The sequence below is a fragment of the Nothobranchius furzeri genome, chromosome 9 (assembly GCF_043380555.1).
Source record: "Nothobranchius furzeri strain GRZ-AD chromosome 9, NfurGRZ-RIMD1, whole genome shotgun sequence".
Taxonomy (NCBI): domain Eukaryota; kingdom Metazoa; phylum Chordata; class Actinopteri; order Cyprinodontiformes; family Nothobranchiidae; genus Nothobranchius; species Nothobranchius furzeri.
This window is the reverse complement of record NC_091749.1, coordinates 3,213,538-3,225,631: the sequence shown is the minus strand read 5'-3', so window position 1 is coordinate 3,225,631 and position 12,094 is coordinate 3,213,538. Positions and strand designations below refer to the sequence as shown.

Sequence of the window (12,094 nt, the reverse complement as noted above, 5' to 3'; positions counted from 1 at the left end):
TGGCTCCTAGCAGGAGAATAACTGCATCCATCCAGAAGATAAACAAACAAAGAACACACATGCAAAGCTTCTGAACCAGTATGGCCACCGCCCCGTAAACGTGTGTGTGTGTGTGTGTGTGTGTGTGTGTGTGTGTGTGTGTGTGTGTGTGTGTGTGTGTGTGTGTGTGTGTGTGTGTGTGTATGTGTGTGTGTGTGTGTGTGTGTGTGTGTGTGTGTGTGTGTGTGTGTGTGTGTGTGTGATCAGTAATTTGTTTACATTTAGACATAATGCTTTGGCATAAACCACATTAGAGCCAGGAGTGGGACATATTTAAAAAGTAGGGAGATCATGATGAAAATAAACAACAATAAATCCTCTAATGAATTCCCCAAATCTTATGAATTTTAATATCAATGGGTTTGTTAAACAAATTTAAGCATGTTGGATCTTATATAATTTATATTGCTTCATTTTAAACCATATTTATTTATTTATTTATTTCATTATTGTATATGCTTTTTCATCATCATTCTTCTCTATAATACTCTTTTCTTTTGCCATTAGCCAGTATTTAATGTTAAAATAATTAAAATGTTTATTTATCCATTTTCTGTTCATACATCTGTGTGTAGGTCTGTGTGTTTGTAGTGTTATTGTTTTTATTTTGTTTTTAATGTTGTTTTTGCCTCTGAAAACACACAGTTTAATAAAACACATATGCCGGATAGAAACCTGTGTCTCAGGATTCGTTTATTTATTTTATCATTTACAGGTTTATTTTTGTTTTTTGTCATTCATTGATAGTTTGTTTTTTTTATTTAAAAGCAAAAAGGAAAATGAACCTTTGGGACATTCCTGTAACTTCTGGAGCAGGTTTAGTGTTTCTCCAGCGCTCCTCCTGATCCTGAGCCCACAGGCAGCTGCAGTTCTGCAACTTCACCTATCCTACAGCGCCCTCTGATGGTCAAAACCGATAACTGCACCTACTCATGTTCTGCTAATGTAAAACTAGGAGGAGGAAATTAGAGGCGGAAAGCTGGAAGACGGGTTCATCTGCAGGTCACCATCTGCTCAGTGGCCAGCCAAACGCTAGCACAACCGAGCAGCGACATGTTAGATGATGATACGATGCACCAGCATGCACGTGCACGAGGTCCAGGCAGCAAAATGAGTCGAAACGGAGACTGAAATGACGAGATATGAACGACAGGAAAGGACGTCAAATGAAGGGTAATATCTTACCGAAAGACTCTGCTACACACACACACACACACACACACACACACACACACACACACACACACACACACACACACACACACACACACACACACACACACACACACACACACACACAGAGTGTATTTGTGTGTGTGTGTGTGTGTGTGTGTGTGTGTGGTGTTATAAAACACATTTATTTCCCACAGATGTGAGCTTTATTGGGAACAGATTCAGAGTGTGCGCGCGCACACACACACACACACACACACACACACACACACACACACACATCTGGAGCCTTGCAGGTGATCCATTTAAAAGCTGGTCAGGCTCTGACCCGCGGAGCCTCACAGCGGCCCAGCAGCATTCGGGGTCACGACCTTTAGGTTAACACTAGTGCGGATTACCGGAGCAGCTGAGGTTTGGAGCAGCAGAGGTGGGCAGCGAAAGCAACACACATGCCTTCCTTCTGAAAAGCAGAGTCAGCAGAAGCAGCTGGCCGTGTGAGGTGACAAATGGTGCTTCAATAACGTTTTTATGGACGGGAGATCTGCTGTCATAGTTACCCAAACTGACACTAACTTCTTCCCTGACCTGAAGCGCCGTCGTTATGTTTCATGAATCTTTTTAGCCTTGTTTATGAACTGAAAGTGTGATCATCAGTTCTGGACTTTGCAACTGATTTAAATAGATAAATAGATTTTTCTTTCAATCTTTCATCAGATTATTTTATTCTGCATATTTTTATATTGACCCTATTCTTCAGTCTAAGTTTTTTCATTTAATCTGTCATTCAGAAATGTTGCCCCAAGGTGCACGTGACCGGGTTCACTCTGGATCCAGGGTTTTAAGGGACACCAGCTAAGCATGTGTTGAAGATGCCTGAGTCAGTGTTCTAACAGTGTGATTTATTTCTGTTAGGCTGTGATGACCAGACGAAGCTTCATCCACCACTGAAGCTTTCCTTCCAAATGGTCCACTCGTGAGCCAAAGCTACATGATGCTTCATTTGCCCTACGGCGCCATCAAGTGGACAAGACAGGAAAAACAGGCTGTGTGTCCTTTCAAGCAAACCATTTCTGGGGCTCCATGAGGTTCAAACGTAAAGAGACCAAAACATTAATATGAATTCTACACACTTGTTGAAAGGAGACAGCAAAAATCAATATAAGTGGAAAAGAAGTTGTATTTTAAACATTAAGTTGAAAGAGGATAGCATTAAGCCAACCAAAACTGCAGATTGTTTGATTTAAGGCAGGGATTCCCAAAGTGTGGTGCGCGCGAGCTGCCACTAGGGGGTGCGCGAGGTGAAAAGTGTAATGGTTGCGGAGCTCAGAGAAGTCGGTCAAAAGCAGTGGTGGGCAGTCAGGGCCAGCAAAGCCTTCTCTGCTGGCCTAAACATACTCAAAAGCGTAAATGTATTTTTTTTCCTTTGGTAATTATTTTTAAATAAAAAAAATGTTTACTGGTCTATTTTCTTTATATCCTATTATACCCACTTGGCCGCACTGCTTCCAGTGTTAAAATACCAAGGCTGGGTGTTATCCAATCAGATTTAAGCTAGCTTGTGTTTTCAGGCAGATTAAGTCTGCTCTAGGCCTTCAGAATCAATCGAGAAGCCCACTGTCCACTGTAAGTGAACAGAGACGAGCCAGTTGCGATAGCCAATCAGCTCACGAGTCAGCTTGGCCCGGGCCAGCTAGCTGGCCTCACGTAAAAGTTGACATGAACGCATCCTGTGATTGGATGAGCAGTAGTTAGAACTTTTCTAGCGGCACGAAGCAAAATATCAAAACTAAACACAGAGATTTGTATCTATAGGCAGCTATCGGTGTAGTTTTGAACACATGATGGCTGAAAGAGGAGAAGAGACGGACTTGGTTGCAGATTTACTTGCCACACCACTTTCAAGACGGACCTTTCAAGAAAAAATGGATCTTGTGAGAACAGGTCGTCCGACTCCAACGCTAGCTGGCTTGTCCCAGCAGGGGAAAGGATTTGTTCGTCATTTTCAGGCAAGCAACTATGAACGGTACCCATGGCTAACAGCTTCAGAGAACCGCTGCAGGTGATTCTGCTGGGAATGCCTGTTGCTCGCATCAGATGGATTTGGTAGCATTAAAGCGCGTTAAAACGTACGCCAGAAACACGACCGGGCAGACACGGCTTTCAGCCTCCATGTCCATAAAAAAGGACCTACTCATGGACCTGAAGTGCACAGTTAAACTGTACAGAGCCACTGAGGTTTTCCTGAGGAAAGAAAGAAGGATGGATTTTATTTTCTAATGAGCAAGAGAGGAGGAGATCCATGCTGGACATTTATGTTGGTGAGTGGAAACATTTTATTAGTATTTTTTTAATGTTTTGTCATTTAATTTTGTTAATAATCAATAAATGGTAACGAAATAAAACAGCAAAATGAAATTATTCTGTGTTCTGTTTCTATGCAATTTATATTGTGAATGACGTGGTGTGTGCAGCTGCGCCAACATGTTCAACTGTTTCGCGGTACAATTTTCTCCAAAACAAATGCAAATAATGTGTTTGCTTTACTTATTTATTTTATTGTCTCATCTCTTAAACCCGTCTTTCATTTCTGAGATTTGACGGTATCCGTGGTCAGCTTCCTACTCTCAACTGGGAATGCGAGTTTGATTTTAAAGACTCTGGAAATTATGTGTCTTGACCAGCCACTGGTGTGTGTGTGTGTGTGTGTGTGTGTGTGTGTGTGTGTGTGTGTGTGTGTGTGTGTGTGTGTGTGTGTGTGTGTGTGTGTGTGTGTGTGTGTGTGTGTGTGTGTGTGTGTGTGTGTGTGTGAGGTTTCTCCAGCTGTGATGTCCTATTGATGGTATTTTAAGGTGTATTAAATTAGATTGGACTGAATAGCAAATCACTGAAGGCCCAGGGGTGGAACGCACCGCCCGCCACTGGTCAAAAGTCACCATTAGAGTTGCCAGAAACTCATTTGTGGGTGGGCCTAAGAAAATGTAAGTGGGCCCAATAAATGTAATTGAAAATAAGTATATTTTGCTTGTGTGTGTGTGTGTGTGTGTGTGTGTGTGTGTGTGTGTGTGTCCTCCGCACATGCCCTAGCTCAGGGGTTGGCAATCCGCGGCTCTTCCATCCATCTGATGCGGCTCTCTGTGCTTGTAAAATAATGAATGGATATTTAAATAAAAAGCTTTATATTTTACTGAATTAATTTTACATCTGTAAGCTAATTCTAAATGTAAAGATTGTCTGAGTAAACCTGAACAGGTCCAACCCGGTCTAGTGTGTGACTGGGTTGACGCGTCATGCTTGTGCGTAATCATAGGCGCTTTATGAGCTGACGAGGATGTGAGATTCTCGGATTCTCCTCAGACGCCACATTGGAGACAGGAACAATTCAGCCAAAGTTTCATCATCAGGGAACATTTTCTAAGTGACAAGTCTCTCTGAGAGACCGGGTTTGAAAAACTTGCTTCAGTGGAAAGAATCTTCCCGCATGCGCTCTGGTTCTGTAACGCGCTCCAAGCCCCTCTCCACATCTGCGGTGTCCAGCTCAGATGTTCAGAAGGAAATCTTTTCTTGAGTGATTTAGCTACACCTGCGATTTGCAAAACGAAAAGTGTCAGTTCGTCTGCATGCGTCAAGGTAATTCTTTCTATTCTTTCTCCGTCAAAATAAACTATCAAATATGGGAACTGTCCGGTCAACACAAGCCCTGCTTTTAACTGTTCTGTTTTATTGTGAAAATAGATATAATTAAACTTGATTAACACCAGAGCCAGGCACACTGCTCCGTTATCTCCGTCGCTGTAAATGAGGGAAAACAAAATGATCGGATCCTTTTCTGACCTTCCCCACCTACAACCATTTTATATAAATCATTTTATTGATTATCATCTTATGAAAGATAACTTTGACGTACACGAGCGACCGGTACCGGCTGCTGTCACCTGTTGTGAGCAGCGCTCTGCTGTCTGAGGGTAGGCCCCGCCCACAACGCCGCGGCTGCTGCGGTGTTTTCTTTACTGTGGGAAACGGATAATAATGGCTCTTTGATGGGAACAGGTTGCCGACCCCTGGTTTAGCGTGACGTCTGATATATATATATATATATATATATATATATATATATATATATATATATATATATATATATATATATATATATATCCATGCCCTGATGTGGGGCTGGGGGGTGCGTCAACATGGTCGGGACATAGAAGGGGGTGCGCGGCTAAATAAGTTTGGGAACCACTGATTTAAGGTTTCCAGTAAGCTGAGTTTTTGTATAAGTTTGAAGCTAGGGAGCTGAACTGTTGTACGTAAACTGTAAGCTAACATGCTAAAAACAGCAATGGTTCTTTTAGGTTTAGGCATCAAATGAATGTTTGAGCTCAAATACTCAAAGACAACCCAACGTCTGACAGCCCACTTTAAGTATCGGAGTGATCCCGACATTCTTCCAAGCAGGGCAGATCGCTCATAACGCACCAGAAAAGGTAGAGTTACCTTAGAGCTCTTACAGTAATCGTGGGGGTGTTGAAAGTCTCCATGCTGTGCTGTATGAACCGGGTTTAAGAGGTGAATGTTGGGATATTTGGCCAATCTTTCCAACAATATAGTCTGTCGAGATCAAATAGTGAACCTTACACAGCTGGTACGACAATGGAATCAGAGTAGCAGCAATAATTGGTTTGTTTCAAACGTTAGATCCTGTGTGATATCTTAATAAGTGTCTGTCAGTAGGATTCTAGGTCTTCAGTTATACAATTATCCAAACATGAAGGAGACAGACACCGGACAGTATGGGAGGCTGCCAAAGTGGCAGCTTCACATAAAAAACTTTCAACATACCAAATGTACCATTTCCGTAGAGATGACGTCAGTGGGGCCAGGCCCCAGAGATGGAGCTGTGGAGCTCTATGCTTGTGAAACAGAATGGTTGGTTTTAGGGTAATAATACATCAATATTGTATAAAACCCCATTCTGGCACCAGAAAATTGTCCTAAAAACTTTTGTGTATCTATCTAAGTTGTTATCAGGATACTGACAAGCTCAGGGGAATAAACCATCCTGGGAACCCGAGAAGGGGCCTTGTGTCAGCTCTTCAGCGTCCGTTTAAATGTAGAAGATCTGAAATCATAGCATGCATGCTCAAATCATTCTCATTGGTAAGCCGTGGGGCCCGGAGACTCCGGCCCCGAGCTCAGATCATCCAATCAATAGACGAGAAAAACATATGTGAACTTCTGTTTCTGTTCTGTGGGACGGCAGCCATGTTGGCTATGCTGGTTAGTTAACAAGAGGCAACAGAAATAATGAAGAGAACTTTTCCACTGGCAGAAAATTAGACGATAAACTATCAAAGGGCAACGTTGGCAGCGTAAACAGGGAGAAGAAGCTGAAGCGGCCGGAGCGGGGCTGGAGGAGAGGTAAGGGGATCACCGGCTGATGGGGGGTGTCTCGACTGGATAGACTCCATCGGTTGGGGGTCTCTGGATTAAACTTTTGGGATTATTGGACTTTAACTGAGGAGTTATTGAAATGTTTCTTAAAATGAAAGATCAACATTTAAGAGCTGAACAACAGTTGAGTGACACCATATTTTTAATATCATGTTTACTCGCCGTTGCTATTTTATATTGCTCATTTAGCACCAGAGGTGTGGACTCCAGTGACACGACTTGGACTCGAGTCACATGACTTGGACTCTAGTCAGACTCTAGTCATTTTATTAATGACTTCTGACTTGACTTGATAACATTTATAAACACTTACGACTTGACTCGGACTTGAACGCCAATGACTTGCGACTTGAATCGACTTTCATCTGTTGACTTGATGATGACTTGAGCATATTTGATATTTTAGCACAAACGTGGCCCGACATGGACAAAAATCAAACATCGTTTTTCATTCTGGGGTTGCTCTTGCTCTGCTGAATGCAGCAGCACTCTGTTTCTGATCAGTTTCAGCTGAACGTTCTGCTGTTTGAGCAAATAAATGAAGTTTTATTTCTGCAATTTATTTATTATCATTATCATCGTATTGAAGTTGGACAGATGACTTGATTATGACTCGAAAATTCAAAGTTAAGGACTTGACTTGGACTTCCACATCACTGACTTTGGACTTGACTTGGACTTGATTGTCTTTGACTTGGACTTGACTCGAGACTTGACTGGAAAGAATTGTGACTTACTTGTGACTTGCAAAGCAGTGACTTGGTCACACCTCTGTTTAAAACACACACACACATACATGTGTGAGTGTGTGAACTTGCCAATGTGCACATGTGCAGTTGTGTCTGTGCATAAATGTGGGAGCTGTTGTCATTGAACTGACTCCTAAACTTTTAGAACTAATTGTTGGAAATCAGACTTGTTTTGGTAAGCTCAGTGACCCTTGACCTCCATACACGGGTGAATCCAGTGATGAGAAAGAGTATTTAAGGGGGCCAATTGTAAGTTTCTCTCCTCTTTGAATATTCTCTGAAGAGCAGCAACATGGGGTCTCAGAACAACTCTCACATGGTTTAGAGGAAAGATCCAGAAAGCTGTCTCAGAGATTCCAGCTGTCTGTTTCCACCGTTAGGAACATCATGAGGAAATGGAAGACCACAAACACAGTTCAAGTTAAGGCTCCAAGTGGCAGACCAGGAAAAATCTCAGATAAACAGAAGTGAAGAATGGCGAGCACAGTCAGAGTCAACCCACAGGCCAGCACCAAAGACCTACTACATCATCTTGTGCATCGCTCAACAATTCGGTACACTGTACACAAGGAGATGCTGCATGTGAGAGTGATGCAGAGGAAGCCTTTTCTCCACCCACAGCACAAACAGAGCTGCTAGAGGTTTGCTAAAGCGCATCTAAGCCAGCTTCATTCTGGAATAATCTGCTGATGAAACTAAAACTGAGTTTTTTGGGCGTGACAAGAACACAGCATTCCAAGAAAAACACCTGCTACCTACAGTAAAACATGGTGGTGGCTGCATCATGCTGTGGGCTGTGTGGCCAGTGCAGGGACTGAGAATCTTGTTAAAGTTGAGGGACATGGATTTCACTCAATATCAGCAGATTCTGGAGACCAACGTCCAGGAATCAGCGACAAAGCTGAAGCTGCACCGGGGCTGGATCTTTCAACAAGTGAATGACTCTAAACACTGCTCAGAATCTACTGAGGCGTTCATGCAGAGGAACACGTAGAACGTTCTGGAGTGGCTATCTCAGTCCCAGAGCTGAATATTGTTGAAAATCTGTGGTGTGAGTTAGAGAGAGCTGTCCAGGCTCAGAAGCATCAGACCTGAATGAAGTAGAGAATGGTCCAAAGCACCTTCAGCCAGAATCCAGACTCTGACTGGAAGCTTTAGGAAGCTTTTAGAGGCTGTTACTTCTGCTAAAGGAGGATCTACTAAATATTGAGCTCATTTCTTTTTTGTGGTGTCCACATTTCTCCTCCTGCCTAATTTAGTTTAAACAATTATTGAACACTTTCTGTAAATCCTATAAACTTTGTTTCACTTCTCAAATACCACTGTGTGTGTGTCCTATATGATATATTTAACTGGTGTTTTTATCTTAACGACTAACTATCTGTAAAGGAAAATCATGAAGCTTGCCCAAACCTTTGCATCCCACCGTATCAGAGAAGGAGAAACAGCCGGCTGCTACCACTTTGGGACAAACTACCAAAAGGAAAAAACATTTGAAGTCACGAACAATTACAGACGTTTGGAGCTAGAAATGGCGACTGGTGTTTAGCGCGCTCTTGTTTCCTCCAGCATCGCAGGCTTCCGGTTCTGGCAGAAGATTCGTTACTCTTTACATGAACTGTGCCTGGGCCTGCTAGATACCCATCTTCTACACAGAAGATCACAGAATTATTTAGGATCAGAACACTTGTTCCATCACTAGATACATCCAATGATTAGTTCCAGAAATCTTCCACGCGGTCCCCGGAGTGGGAACCATGTCTCGCGTGTGACTCTGCAGCTTTGCAGTCTCAGTTCAGACAGAATAATTCTAGCTGCTGTTAGTTGGTGTCAAGTAGTCTTGGATGGAAAGAGTTGTGGATAAAGACAGAGGACAGACCCTGGTACTTGTGGCACAGGTTTATGTCTGAAAAAATCCCAGTAATCTGATTACAAACTACGTGGCTGTGGATTTAATCCCTTACAACCTGCAGGAGGGAAGCAGAGGAGCGTCTGATTGGGTGTTCGGCCCAAGAACAACTGTGGTAAAGACAAGAGGCGTGGTGGGCAGAAGGAGACCGGCCCCCCATGTTATTATGGAGTATAGATTACTCAGTAGCACTGCTGCCTCGCAGCTGGAAGGTCAGCTTCAGCCTTTCTGTGTGCGGTTAGCATGTTCTCCCCATGTGTGTTGGTCTCTGCCGTTGATGGACTGAAGACAGGTCCAGCATGTCCCCACATGCTTCTCACTTATAACATAATAGACAAGGATATTCAAGCAGTCCTTTGTGTTGGTAATGTGATAATTCTACATTTTTAACATATTGTGCATCAGTACTCTTTATCCATCAGATTTAGCGTTCACCAGTGGTGCTGTTTCATGATGAAGGTTAGAGTTTGACACACCTGACCCATCCAGCCCAGCAATCCGTCGCCCTCCTTCCTTCAGGCAGAAGGCTGAGCAGCAAGCCTGAGAGGCTGCTTCGCTGGTCTGACTCTGTCACTACAGAATGAGTTCAGCTGTTTATGAATGACTCTAGATCATTTAGCTACTCAGGCTGCGCCGAGCAACCGCTTGTTCTCCATGTTTGTGACAAGCTGCTGAATTATAAGATGCTTCTTCTACTTAAAGAGCAAGTCACCCCCAAATCAACTTTTTTTCTGGTAAACTACATAAATGCGTGTCTAATCGTGCTGCAGACACGTGTCGTCAACAGTTTTGCACTTTAGTGCATTTTAGTTCAAACTTAAATATTCTGCCTAAAACTGTCAGTGTTGTGCCGTCGTCAGGTAAAAACTCTGCACTGCATTCGCTGGCTGAGAGGTACCCTAGAACGTTAGCTGGTACCATATGATGTCACAATGTCATTGTGAGCCTGTGTGTGTGTGTGTGTGTGTATTTGTCAGCGGCTCCGCCCTCTCGGTCTGCTAGGCAACAGCATTTGTTGCATTTTTCAAACAGGAAGTGGGAGCGGAGTAATACTCTGGTAGGGGGTGACTTGCTCTTTAAAGTTGCAACAAGTGTGAGATTCAACAGTTCTCTTGTTAGTTTGAATACATTTTATTTTTATTATAAGTACAGTTCAGTAGTTACAAAACAAAGCATCTGCCATGAGGAAACAGCAAAACGTAGAGTGTTTAGCTCACAAGACAGGTTTTGTACATCATATGTGGAGTGGAATGATCGGTATAGCTGGTTCAGGAAGGACAGAGCCTCACCCTCTTCTCTTTATACACAAAACAGAGATAAGGTCAGAGGTCAAAGCTGTTGCTCAGTGCCTTCAGAAGAATACACCTGACTGCTTTACTTTGACCCCGTTTCCAAACCCTAAAACGTAACGTCACTCTATTTTTAATTGCTTCACCTGTGTTGTTTTCATTTTGAGTCCCCATCTTTTGGCTGTAAAACTGAAAAAAGCTTCTTTGCAGTCTATATAAATCATTCTAATGTAGTTCAAACAAAAGACTGGTGGTTTAACCGTGGCTGGACCTTCTCACGCTGAAATCTGAAGGACCCCCCCCCCCCCCAGGTGAAAGCAGTAACAGGCCTATGCTGTTGGTCCGAAACAGATTAGCGTACAAAAGAAACCCGAGGGTCCGTCTGTTGAAGCCACATACAGACTATAGGCTGATCAACGGAAGAGGAATATGCTGGGACTGTACACACCGCATTAGACGTTTCTCTTTTTTCTCTGGGTTCACAAAAAAATGACGTAAAAACATTTCACAATGCCAAGGGACACACAAACACACGCCTTCGTTTTAGTTAGCTAGTCTGTACTGTATAGGTTGGAATTATAATACTATCACAGTGCAAAATACTTCTGAGGATCAAAACAAAGAAAAGAAACCAGAAAGTCCCTCTATGCATAATGGATGTGTATATACGGGGCAGGTATGTTTGCAGCACAGGAGACGATTGTCATCTTTTTCCTCTTTTTTCTCCTTTTTTCTCTTTTCTGATCAGTAAATGGACAAGGCTTTAATGTACAGGACATATAAAAAAAACAAAATAAGATCAACCCTACATCCTACGGTCTAGCACAGTTACATAGCTTTGTAGTCGCAATAACAGATGACTGGTATCTAAGGCTATACACAATGTCTTTTTTCCAGTTTTATGCTATTTTTTCTCATCTTAAAGTAAATACATCAAACCATGTTCAGTAGTCAGTAACACTGTGCAACAATGATCAGTGGCAGTATTTTACAAACACCTGCAACACTCGAGTCCTCCAGGTTGACACAAGAGATGGACAGAAAGGATTTCAATGAAAGCACGGGTCCCGATTTGTTGTTTCTGAGTCTTTTTGTTTTAATTCTCCTCTCTGAAACTCGGGGAGAACCCCGACCGTGTGACAGGCCGGCCAGTAAACATATCTTTTTTAGGTTTTCCTCATTTGGAATGTTTTAAAACCTTCACTTTTTCCAGCCACCATGTATCCTCCCTGTGTACGCCGAGCACCTACGGGTGCTGTACTGGTCTGTGTTACAGAACAGGACAGAGGAGACCGTTCAAAGTGAGATTGTGTAGTGGGCTGAAGGTCTCGTGTAGCATCACGAGTACATTTAGGGCAGTTTGAGTCGTCCATCTTCTTCACAAAAACATTAGCTCCACCATTACCAACCAAACGTGCCCTTAATACTACAGGTTTCTAGAAAGAAACAGAATCTGTCCTCATTAATCAGTGTGATGGTCTCGGGAC

At 42.8% G+C, this 12,094-nt stretch overlaps 1 protein-coding gene across 6 annotated transcripts in view; it reads right to left on the bottom strand.

Annotated features, from left to right (window-relative positions):
* The window catches only part of znf536 (zinc finger protein 536), a 271,438-nt gene that overhangs the window by 24,010 nt on the left and 235,334 nt on the right, over positions 1 to 12,094 (bottom strand). Inside the window, exon 7 of one of the 6 annotated variants that reach the window (XM_070554607.1) lies at positions 10,048 to 12,094. This exon is cut by the window's right edge and continues 744 nt beyond it. The exons of the other annotated variants lie outside the window; for them this stretch is intronic. The gene's annotated coding sequence lies outside the window, so the exon portion shown is untranslated. Of the gene's footprint in view, positions 1 to 10,047 lie in introns of those variants that run through there. 6 annotated transcript variants of the gene reach the window in all.